The 12,058-nt window shown below is 44.1% G+C and overlaps 1 pseudogene; it reads left to right on the forward strand.

Moving 5' to 3' along the window:
• Positions 1–10,690: 10,690 nt before the first annotated feature.
• On the forward strand, positions 10,691–11,676 carry LOC123956011 (annotated as a pseudogene).
• Positions 11,677–12,058: the final 382 nt, after the last annotated feature.

A 12,058-nucleotide genomic window follows, 5' to 3' on the forward strand; every position in this document is an offset into this window, starting at 1 on the left:
TTGTTTCTTTCTTCCCTGGAAAGTCTCAATTTGTGTAGGTAAATTCCAACAGAGCTTTATTTACTTCACTCTTGGAAATTCAGGCAAATTGATAGTTTTGTTTTATTTGGTTTGCTGACTGATTACTTCTTAGGCTCCTGCTTTTTTTAAAGAAATATGTACATTTCTTTAAATTGTTATTTTAAAGAAATACTTTTCTTTAAATTGTTATTTCCTTATGTTGTTATATACAAGTTTTCAAATTCTTAAAAAAGATGGAAAAAGTAAAAAACTGGAAGTCATAAAAGGATGGGAGCCATAAGTATATGGTTGACCCCTTTTTTTCTGCCATACCTAAACCTTAGGATATTTACGTTTAAGAAAGCCTGCATCCTCTTAACCAGTGGTTTATAAAATAACAAGTCATTGCTGCTGAGGAATCACAGCAACGACTAATGAACCACAAAGGGGCTGGTTGGTGGTCATATGCGACTCCCAACTATGAGACTCCTTTTCCCTCAAAGTCCGAGGTTTCCTGTCTTGAATAATGCCTCTTCTTTTCAGTTATATGGTTACTATTGGTACTGTTTAATTCGTATTCATTGTAAAGAGTCTTGTATTATACAATTCATGGAGGTATTGTTTATAATCATTAAATATTGCATGCACCGTAATCCTTCCTTACTGGGAGTACACAAGAGTAAGGAAGGGATTTTTGTCTATAGCTTCTTTCCCCTAACAGTTATAACCCAGATATCTGCTATCTTTCCCTTCTTCAAGCTCTCTCCAGTGAGCAATGAAAACTTTATTGAAGATTTTGTAGGGGATGGAAGGGAGGATTTACATGATACATCCTATAGCAGATGCTTTATTTTCCTGCCTTAGTACTTCTGTTTTCTCAACATCCTCCTTTGCTGTGCTGCACCCACTGGAGAGAAACTCATCTGCCCCCCACACCCCCTGAGTCCCCCCAGACTCTTTAGCTTCTCTCTCCCTTCTTGATTTTTTTGGAATGTCTAGCACAAAATAGACATTTGGTAAATATTTGTTGAATGTACAGAATGGCTCTTGCCTCCCTCTCCTGCCAATGTCAAAATTATCTCATCTCTAATTGGCACAGTAAATCATCTTGGCTTCAGCAACTCTCCCCAAACATACAAAACAGAAAGCCCACAGTGAACAGAACCACTCTCCTGACAAGCAGAATTTGGTGATCAATCTTGGTTCACACCCAGACCCTAATGGTTTACTAATAGTAATAATAACAACGAGCACTTACTGTTTCTGTATGCAGTAATTCTTCAGTCCTTGTGTGTATTCATTCATATAATCCTCACAACAACCCTTTTAAGGTGGGTGCTGTTATTTTCACCACCACTTTACACATGAAGAAACTGAGGCCTAGAGAAGTAATTTGCCCAAGGTTTTCCAGCCATTGAGTGGCAGAACCATGACTCAAAACCAGGAAATCTATCCTCAAAGTCCATATTCTGAACCATAGATCAGCTATTTCAATAATTCTTCTAAACAAATATAGTGCTCTTCCCAAGAACGCTTTGGATGATGAATAGAAATGTTTGTCTTATTATATACTCCATTACAGTTGGGGCAAAGGCCATGAAGGGTGTAGCAGCCTGGGGAGGCTTCCTAAGATGCCCTGCTCAGTTGCTTTCCACCTCCAACAGGTGATATTTACTGAGTGCCAACTATGTGCCAAGTATAAGACACAGACGTAAATAAAAAAAAAATCAGTATCCTTACCTTTAGGCATACATTCTAGTTGGCAAACCAGACAGTAAACAAGTAATTCCAAATGAAAGCTGGGGAGTCGGGGTGGCGGGGAGAACCAGGATGCTGTGGGAACCCATATGAGGGCCTAGCCTGGATCAAGAGATCAGCTCCCAGGGTGCCTAGGTGACTCAGTTGGTTAAGTGTTCAGTTCTCGATCTCAGCTCAGGTCTTGATCTTCAGGGTCATGATTTCAAGCCTCACATTGAGCTTGACAGTGGGTATGGAGCTTACTTTAAAAAGAAAAGAAAAAGAAGGGAGGGAGGGAGGGATGGTAGGGAAGGAAGAAAGAGGGGAGAAGAGAAGAGAAAAACCAGCTTGTTGAGGGGTTGGTTTCCCTGCTAAGGCTGAATAGGAATCAGTCAGGGACAGGAGCAGGAGACAGGTGTCTCAGACAGAGGTAAGAGCACGTTTGAAGGCCTGCAGTGTGGTTCTAGTAAAGTCAGGATTAGAGAAAGAGAAGGTATAGAAGTTAAACAGTAGCCAGATGGTGGAGTCATTGGGGAGAAATTACAGGGGTCACTATCTAAGATTAAGGAGAAGAAATGACATGGCAGAGGCAGGCCAAACTGAAACTACATATCCAGACATGTCCCGACCTTGGCTTTCTTTCAGAAAGTAGAACAATAAGTAACTAGGACTCACATAGGTATTGCAAGTTGAAAATGGAGTGGAACATGGTTTTCTTTGGGGAGGTTGTTGTGGGTGGAGCATGCACTGGAGGCTAGCCATGGCCCTGGACTAACACTGTGCTAGCCTAGCCACTTGATTCTCCTAAGCCTGCATCCCTGCTCACTGGTTCATGTGACCTCTCCTAGGAATCTCCTAGGAGTCCTAAAGCAGCAGCGAGGAAAGACAAAAGAGTGACAGAAAAATAGAACAAGATGAAATCAAACAGGAAAGCAGTTGGAGAGGTTTTGTAGGTAAAGACTAGAATAAACAATCCTCTGGAACAAATGGAAAGTATACAATCTGGGCAGAGAGGGCATACTCAACATTTTGAGTACAGTTAACTGAATTAGACCGTATAGCATTGACCTTTGTTTTGTTTTCTTGCTAACTTGATGGGAAGAAATTTTTTTACCCACAGAAACTGTTACAAATACTGTCAAATTTCAAGAAATTTTTTGTCTTAAAAGATGAGAAACACATGTCCCTATAAATACATTGTTAATAGGGAATAATAGCCTTAGTATCTCTCTCCTTCAGTAAAATGCAAATTTGGTTTAGTACAACATGCATGAATTTAATGCCAATATATGCAAGGCACCATTCCCTATTAAAATGAGAGTCAAAAAGAAGAAAGGAACAAAGAAATTAAATTTAATCTTCTTCTATATGTACCTTGTCTAGTTTTTTAAAACAGTAAATTCTTATTTACACAAAAAACAAAACAGAATAAAACACCCAGAATTTCCCCCTGACTTCTGCTTTTAAGAGAACAGCACGCAGATATCAAGAATTTCTCTTTCAAGAGACCTTTTCATTTTATGTCACAGCATCAGTACAAATTTAGTCCGTATCGTAACTGTAAACAAACGGCAGGAAATAATTGCTTTAGAGACAAGCAAACTGGGTGAGAACCTGGCTACTGCTCATTAGCTGTGTTACCTTGGCTAGATCACTTAACCTTTTTGCACCTCAGTAGTACAAGCGTTAGTAATATTTGTATAATGTGCTACAAATTATAAAGTACCCCCACATCTATCCCATTTAATGATATTAATATATAATGAGTGAATACAGCTTTGCAGGTCGAGGGGTTCAGAACAAGTCTCCCCAAAATGTGCTACTTTGGCATCTGAACTATTTTGAGCTGAAGGTAATCAAAACCCTGCCAGTTTAAGAGAAACTTTCTATGCTTCCTTAAATACCTAGAAGAATCTAAACGGAGGGGTTTTGCCAGAATAAGAATTATTATCAGAGACAAGTTTTATCTGAATGATTCATCTGTATGGCAGGGCAGTCACCTAATTACTAAGCTGCTCTTATTGCCCTCCTCCCCTTTGAAGCCCCAGCCCCCTACCCCATTCCTTAGCTCAAGAAGGTACACATACCTCATTTAACTTTTCCATTATTAAACCCCTCATATATGTGAGGGTTCCCATAATACAAAATTAAATTTGTTTTTCTTCTGTTCATCTGTCTCATGTCAATTTAATTCTCAGACCAGCCAGAAGAAACTTTGAAATACAGACATTGTCCCCAACACAGGCATGGTCTCATTTAAATCACAGAACCGTCTATAAGGGAGGTGTTTTGTTATGTCCATTTGACAGATATTAAAACCAAGGCTGAGAGAAGTTAAGAAATGCCTTCCCCCAAGGTGTACAGGAAGTGGCAGAAACATGCCTGAATAGCTCCCAAGTCTGTTCTCTCAACCATTATGCTCTCATTGTCATTATTTAGTTATTTCACTTACTTTATACTTTATAAAGTAAGATCTCTGACTCTTGTGGGATTATAATGCATTTACAGTGCCCAGCACAGTGTCTAGTATCTGGCACATGGTTAGCATACATTACATGATACCAAAGAGGAGGAGGGGTAAGGGAATGGGAAACGAAGAGAAAGAAATAGTATCCCCGCCTCCAGCCAGGAGAGTAGATTCAGCTGCTCCACCTTTCCGGGTGGCTCCGGGCTCTCCAGGCATAGATTAAACCCAGCTGACTGATACCATAGCTTTACTCCCATGTGGCTGTTGAGCACTTTGAAGTGTGGCCAGTCCAAATTAAGATGTGCTAAAAATATAAAATACATGCCAGAATTCAGAGACATAGTATAAAAAAGAATGGAAAATATCTGATAATTTTGTATGGATGATATACTGGAATCATGATATTTTGAGTTAAATGACATACTGTATTTTAATGTGGTTTTTCACTTTTTCAATATGGCTACCAGAAAATTTCAAAATACGTATATATCCCACATGGTATTTCTACTGGACAGCACTGAAAGAGAGATTGGTCTGTGCAGGCCTTCTTCCACTTCCAAAAAGCGGGTTTTCAGCGGTAGCTCTGATTCAAGCTGTTACACCACTGCCGCGTGTAGTAGGCTACTTCAACGAGTCCCTTCCTCGCACTGGTTAGATTATGTTCACTTACGTGAATATGCTTTTTGTCACTGAGGGCCTTTCTAATGGAATTGAAACTCTGTCTCATGCTTTAGAATTGGAAACATTAACCTATTAGAAGATACCAGCTAGAAGAGTCTAATAAAATTCTGGTTTCTATTTTGAATCTTCAGATGTATTGATTCATTTTTATAGGAATGTTTTCATATTTATTTTTTCATATTTTCATATTTATCTTGTCAGGTATAAATTACTAGGGAAAAACTCTGCGAACTAGAAAAGAAAGAAGGATGTCATTATATACTAAGTTTACACCATTCCTGTGTAGCCCTTTTGAGTCTCCTAAGATCCCAACCAGAGGGCTTGGATAAATCATACACATGCTGCTTGATAAATGAAGTCTTTTGGACATTTAATATTGTTAAGAACTTCAGAAATTTAATAAAAAATTGTTTGATTTACACCCTTCTGCCCCAGAACCCACCCTAGATAAACAATTGCAACCCTGGGAGCACTAATGTTGCTTTGCACAAATAATTCCTTAAACAAACAAACAAAAAGGCATGAAGATTTGCTATGAACAGTTTTCATCTAAACATCTAGGGAATATTACCTCCCACAACATTTTCTTTAAACATGGTTAGACTTACTTAGTTTAATGAGTTTGCTTTTTCCTCCTGCAACTTGCCAGATAAATCAGAAATATTTATTTTCAGAGACAGTTTAAGAAACTCCGTAATTCCCAGTCTGTTCAAGTTTTACAGTAAGTCTCAGTTGAATGCCTGTCATTGTTTCCAGTCTGGTCAAGCAAAAAGAAAAAAGGCATACAATTCATCAGAATAATTAGTTGATTGGGGTTAAATAATTCTACGAACAAACATCTGACCTCCTCGCACAGCGTAAACCTCCTGGAGTGAGGAGGATTACAAACTAAATGTACAAGATTCAAAATCATCCAGATACACCCTGAGCGTTATTGCAGGCATGTGGGACACATTTAGATAAGTTCAAACCAAGTGTGGGTTTAGAGTTTAGCCACCTTTGATCGGTGGTTTACTAAAGCTTTATTGCTTTGGTGTGGGGAGCGAAGAGAGGAATAGCGACAACAGCGCCCCCTACTGCCTGACGGCCACCACCCTTCCACGAAACTTGTTGCAGGGATATTTTAGACATCTGGAACCCCAGGAGATAATGAAACTCTCCCAAGTATAAGGAGGTCAGGAAGGGGGAAAAAAACCTAGCATTCACTGAGGGCCTACATCGTTGCAAGCACTGTGTTGTCATTTAATTTAACAATGATACGAAGTTTATCACAAATTCAGGAAAGACTAGAATGAAGTGTACAGATAAAGAAACTAAGGTTCAAGAAAGATAACATTTACAGAATATGTAGCTAGAAATGGAACGAGCCAGGATTTGCACCCAGGTATGCCTGGCTTCCAAGCCAGTGATTCTTCCGCCACAGCATGCTAGCAGTGGCTGGAGGCCTTGGGCACAGCTGGGACTCATGAAAGTGTCATGACCAGCCATCCTGATTTGCCCGGGACTGAGAGCGCTTTCGGTTTGCTGGACTTTCAGTGCTACACACGGAAAAGTGGGGGGCTAGAATGCAACTGAATAAAGCACTAGCCTAGGAGGGGCAGTTTGGAAGAGGAGGAAGGCTGCCCTGTTGTGTCTGTCCCGTTCCTGTCTGTGGCTCTGACAGGCTGTTAGGTCACAGGTGAGCCATCTCTGTCCTATTTATTTGATGCTGTGACATCCTGGGGCACTGTCAAAGGTGTTCACATCCCTGCCAGTTCTGATTTCTTCAGTCCCTGCCCTAAACCATCAGTTAGTGGGAATTTAGTTAACTGAATAAATCATTCACTCAAGTGGAGGGGAAAGAGCCGAGCCTGGGCCATCACAGAAACGTGAATGCTGTGAGGATCAATGAGGGCCAGAAAAGGTGGGAGAGTAATAAAAACTGGCATTCGTGGAATGCTTATTAACATACAAGGCGCGAGGCCAGGTAGTTTGTGTGCATTATCTCACCTTTTAACAACTCTAAAGGTAGTTATAATTAACCCTAATTACAGATTTTAAAAAATAAACAAACGAAGCTCAAGAAGAGGCTAAATAACTTGGCTCAGGTCATGCAGCTAGAAAATAAAATGTGAAAAAATTTGGTAGTGAAGATCCCTAAATTGCTTCCTTCAACTTGTATATTTTCTTTACCAATATTTTAGTGGTACAGAACATGTATCTTCTATGAATGAGATAAACTGATTTAACCTCTGCTTTCATAAAGTAGCCGGTGACACATGCTACGTGTTAGGAAAACATCCAAGTTATGGGGCGCCTGGGTGGCTCCTTCGGCTCAGGTCGTGATCCCACCAGGGTGCTGGGATTGAGCCCCGTGTTGGGCTCCCTGCTCAGCGGAGAACCTGCTTCTCCCTCTCCCTCTCTCTCTTGCTCTATCTCAAATAAATAAGATCTTTAAAACAAAACAAAAATCGGGGCGCCTGGGTGGCTCAGTGCGTTAAAGCCTCTGCCTTCAGCTCAGGTCATGATCCCAGGGTCCTGGGATCGAGCCCCGCATCGGGCTCTCTGCTTAGCTGGGAGCCTGCTTCCTTCTCTCTCTCTGCCTGCCTCTCTGCCTACTTGTGATCTCTATCTGTCAAATAAATCTTTAAAAAAAAAAAAAAAAACAAAAATCTACGTTATACGTTTAGGAAATAGAGGTATAAGTAAATTGTACCTGCTATTATTACTCTGGCCTTTCCTTATTCTTTATTTTCTTTAAGCTCTATATTTGGTAGAGTTCAGCATTTCCCGAAACATGCTCCATGGAAGAATACGTCTGTGACATGTGACTAGGTATCGTATACAAAAGGGGTTCTGAAATCTAGTAAAATTAGGACACCCTACATTAGCAATGTTAAAATTCTTTACTGTGGGGGCGCCTGGGTGGCTCAGTGGGTTAAAGCCTCTGCCTTCGGCTCAGGTCATGATCCCAGGGTTCTGGGATTGAGCCCCACATCGGGCTCTCTGCTCAGCCTACTTTCCTCTCTCTCTGCCTGCCTCTCTGCCTACTTGTAATCTCTCTCTGTCGAATAAACATTTAAAAAAAAAATTCTTTACTGTGGAACTTCTCACTCCATAGTTTGTTCACGAGTCCAGTGAATCTCCACCAGGAAACGCTAGTGCTGTGTTCTCAACCTGTTATTCATTATTAGCCCTCTGCCTCCAGAAGCCTTTTTAGACAATCCCCTCATCTCCCCTTTCCATCCACCTGTCCCCACCTTCTGCCAGACTAACTATAAGGAATAAGACTTTGGTGAATAGGTTGAGTTTAGTTTTTTGCTCCCTATGAACTAATTTTTGCCCGCTCGGGCATGCTATCGCTTCACTTGAGAATGTAGGTTCTGGTATGAAATGCTCCTCAAACATTTTGACCAACCACTGACATTTTTCGAGTGGAACAATATTCCCAGGAACAGACTCTGGGAATCCTGATTTATTCAGAATGAGATAGTTTAACACTTTGTTGTTTTCTTATGACTCAAGGAGAGAATCTTCTCTTTCACACCGAAATTCCCGATGTTAAAAGATACACTGAGACATATTAAAAGTTTTAAGAGTTTATTAGTGCAAAGATCAATTTCAGTTGGGCAGCAATAACCAAATCGGAAGTAGCTAGAAGCCTCCAATGACAGGAAGTAGAAGATGCCAAAACAGACCAAAGAAATGATTTGTTTGGATAGGCTGTTGCTTAAGTGGTTGCCTTACTTGGAAAAGCCCAGCTGGTCACTTGTGATTGGCTGTCCTTGGCTTTCAATTTCTTAACATTGATAGATTTGAAGGCTTAGATTTTGGTTTCCTTACATAGACTGCTAAAGCATTAAAGCCACCTTAGTCTATTTGCTTTGTTTAATTAATTTAACACTGGTGTAAGATTACAGTAAGGACAGGAGTTCAGTAAGACTGGGTGATCGAGAAAACCTATATCTGCCTCTGCTCTCCAAATGGCCAACATCTTCAGTTTGTGATTAGAATTTTATACCACCAATTTAAAAAGTGGTATAACATACATAAAGTGTCTAGTGTTCAGTAATCTTAAGTGTACAGCTTCATGATGAATTTGCAGAGTTGTATACACACCTACTTCCAGATAAAAGTACTAAATTCTTGATCAGAGAAACTTTAAAAAAAAAAAAAAAACTTTGACCTCCCCTCATCCACATACTGTGGTTTTCAAACTTCAGTGAAGTTAATAGCGAATCCATCCAAGGGAGCTTATTAAAATGGCACATTCCTACCCTCAGAGATTCTCATTCAGAGGGCCTGGGGTGTGATCCTGGATTTTAATAAAGTATTCCAGGTAATCCTGATGCAGGCGGTCTATGGATCACACTTTTGAGAAATGCTGGCCTCCCAAGAGCATAAAAGGCAAGATGCTGAACAAGATGTTAAGGCTTTCCCTAATTTGACCCAACTCTATTTTTCCAGACTCAACCCTGGCTAGTTTCCACCATGTTGAATTACTCACCTCTCCTCAGTAGTTCATGTTATTCATGCTTCCCATAACCTGGACTTACCTTTCCATCTACTCTATGTGAGTGATGGGCTCCTACTCATCCTTCAAAACCTAGCTACATTGTCATCTCCTCTTGGAAGTCTTCTCAACCTCATGATGCAGTATTATTGCTCCCTCATTGTTCATCCAGAATTTTATTCAGACCCCTATTATACTACATACCACACAATGCCGATTTTTAAATCTCCCTGTTTAGATATAAGCAGGAATATGTCTAGCTCTTTCTTAAACCCCCAGCTCTGCACACAGCAGGACACACAGTGGATGAATGAATGAAGGGATGCTACTGATTTACCAGTGGAATCCCTTAGCTCTCATTTCCCAGGACAGTGAGACCGGAGGCTCCCTCAGGGAAGTGAGGGTTTTGACTCACTTTGTGAACTCCAAAATTATGTCAGGGGCTTAGTAGTCAATGAAAAAATACCTAATGAATGAAAATAATCAACAGACTTTCTGTCCCCCCCAATTTAGTGAGTACCTCCATGCTTCGTAGGTCCTCACTGCAACTCTTGGCAGGAAACAGCCGTGGAGTGGGAGTGCTGGGGGCAGATGTCGTCCTTATCTAACATATGAGAATGTTAGGCCAGAAGCCTCAGGACTGGCCTCCAACACCACGTTCCCGATTCTCTCTTGCCATACCCTCCGTAGAACACTCCGTTGCCATGGAGATGACCATTGTCCTAAGTGGGCACGGATTCCAGAAAGGCCCCTCAGGAAGGCAGCAGTGCATGGCGACGCTTCGTCCCCTCGTCCAACTCCTGATCTATCTGCTTGCCTATTCCTGTGTGTACTCCTGTTTGTACCTGTTGATTTATTTCTTTAGCATCTTAGTAGAAGACTAGGCAGCCGGGCTGGACAGAAGCCACCTGGGCAGGCAAAGCCTTACCTACCGCTCAAGGTGAGACCTAGGGACCACTGCCCCTCAGGTGAGGGAGGACTGATGGGAGGCCCTGGAGGCGTGAGGGAGGGATGGAGGACGGTCCTGGTGGTGAAGGGCAAAGGGGCAATCCTCCTTGATCTCCCCTCCCCCGGGAGCGGGACTCGGGGCCGTCACCTCACCCGCCAGTGGGGCCTGCGCAGGCGCATCTGGAGCTTGGGCAGAAGAAGCCTGGCGGCTGCACCTGTAGCCCACCACCACCGACCCACCGACTGACTCGACCATTGGGCTAGCGGGCGCGCTGGGGAAGCGCACGACGCACACGCACTAGTTTCGTGGCCCCCGCGAGGGAAGAGCTCGGGAGAGCAAAGTGTGTGACCGGAGCGGCGCGATCATGCGTGACGCTGACGGTTACCAAGGCCTGCAGACGGGAAGCACGGCCCGCTCCGGGGCAGGCTCTGGGGGCGGTGGCGGCGGGGGAGGAGGAGGAGGAGCAGAGCTACGAGTACGGCTCCACGAGGTACCTGCTGCTGTGCGGCCTGGGCGGCATGCTGAGCTGCGGGCTGACGCACACGGCCATCATGCCCCTGGACCTGGTCAAGTGCCGCATGCAGGCGGATCCCGGCAAGTACAAGGGCATCCTCAGCGGCTTCCGCGCGACGGTGCGCGAGGACTGGCTGTGCGGCCTGGCCCGAGGCTGGGCCCCGAGCCTCCTGGGGTACTCCCTGCAGGGCCTGTTCAAGTTCGGGCTCTACGAGGTCTTCACGATCCGCTACAGCGAGCTGCTGGGCCCGCAGGGGGCGTACGAGTGGAGAACCAGCCTGTACCTGGCCGCGTCGGCCAGCGCCGAGTTCTTCGCCTACGTGGCGCTGGCCCCCATGGAGGCGGTGAAGGTGCGCATGCAGACGCAGCCTGGCTTCGCCCGTACGCGGATGTACGCCGAGGAGGGCGCATGGGCCTTCTACAAGGGCGTGGCGCGGCTGTGGCTGCGGCAGATCCCCTACACCATGATGAAATTCGCCTGCTTCCAGCGCACGGTGGAGGCCCTCTGAAGTACGTGGTCTCCAAGCCCCAGCGCCAGTGCACCAAGGCCGAGCAGCTGGCCGTCACCTTCGTGGCCGGCTACATCGCCGGCATCTTCTGTGCCGTCGTGTCCCACCCGACCGGCTCCGTCGGGTCCGTTTTGAACAAGGAGAAGGGCAGCACGGCCTTGGCGGACTGGGCTTTACGGGCGTCTGGAAGGGCCTGTTCGCCTGCATCATCATGATCGGCACCCTGATGGCGCTGCAGTGGTTCATCTGTGACTCGGTCAAGGTCTATTTCAAGCTGCCTCGCCCTCCGGCCGCCCAAGCGCCCCCAACCCAGAAGCAGCAAGAGTAGGCGGGGACTTGGCAGCTCCTGCAGCCACCCTGGGCCCGAGTGTCCAGGCAGTGCTAGCGTGTCACATGTTTCGTTTTCTGGCTTTGGAGAGGTGACGATATGTAGTCCAGAGTTCGCTTTAAAGGACTGATTCCTTCCCTTTTTGCCAACTGCAGCCTTTTCAATTAGTAGGAGTCTGAACCGTTACCTTTGGGGAATCGGCACGGCTGCTTTAACTCGGTAGCTTTCCAGCAACTTTAAGGAGAAAATTCTTAACGGGAAGTAATGTTAGGTAATTTAGGGTCTCCAGATTGTTTCTCCTTTGAGTCACCATTCGGTGGAGATTTACTGAATAGCCTACTAATGAGGTTTGAAGGTCAGCACTACCGCGTGGGGCAGGGAA

This window comes from Meles meles, chromosome 1 (assembly GCF_922984935.1).
Source record: "Meles meles chromosome 1, mMelMel3.1 paternal haplotype, whole genome shotgun sequence".
Taxonomy (NCBI): domain Eukaryota; kingdom Metazoa; phylum Chordata; class Mammalia; order Carnivora; family Mustelidae; genus Meles; species Meles meles.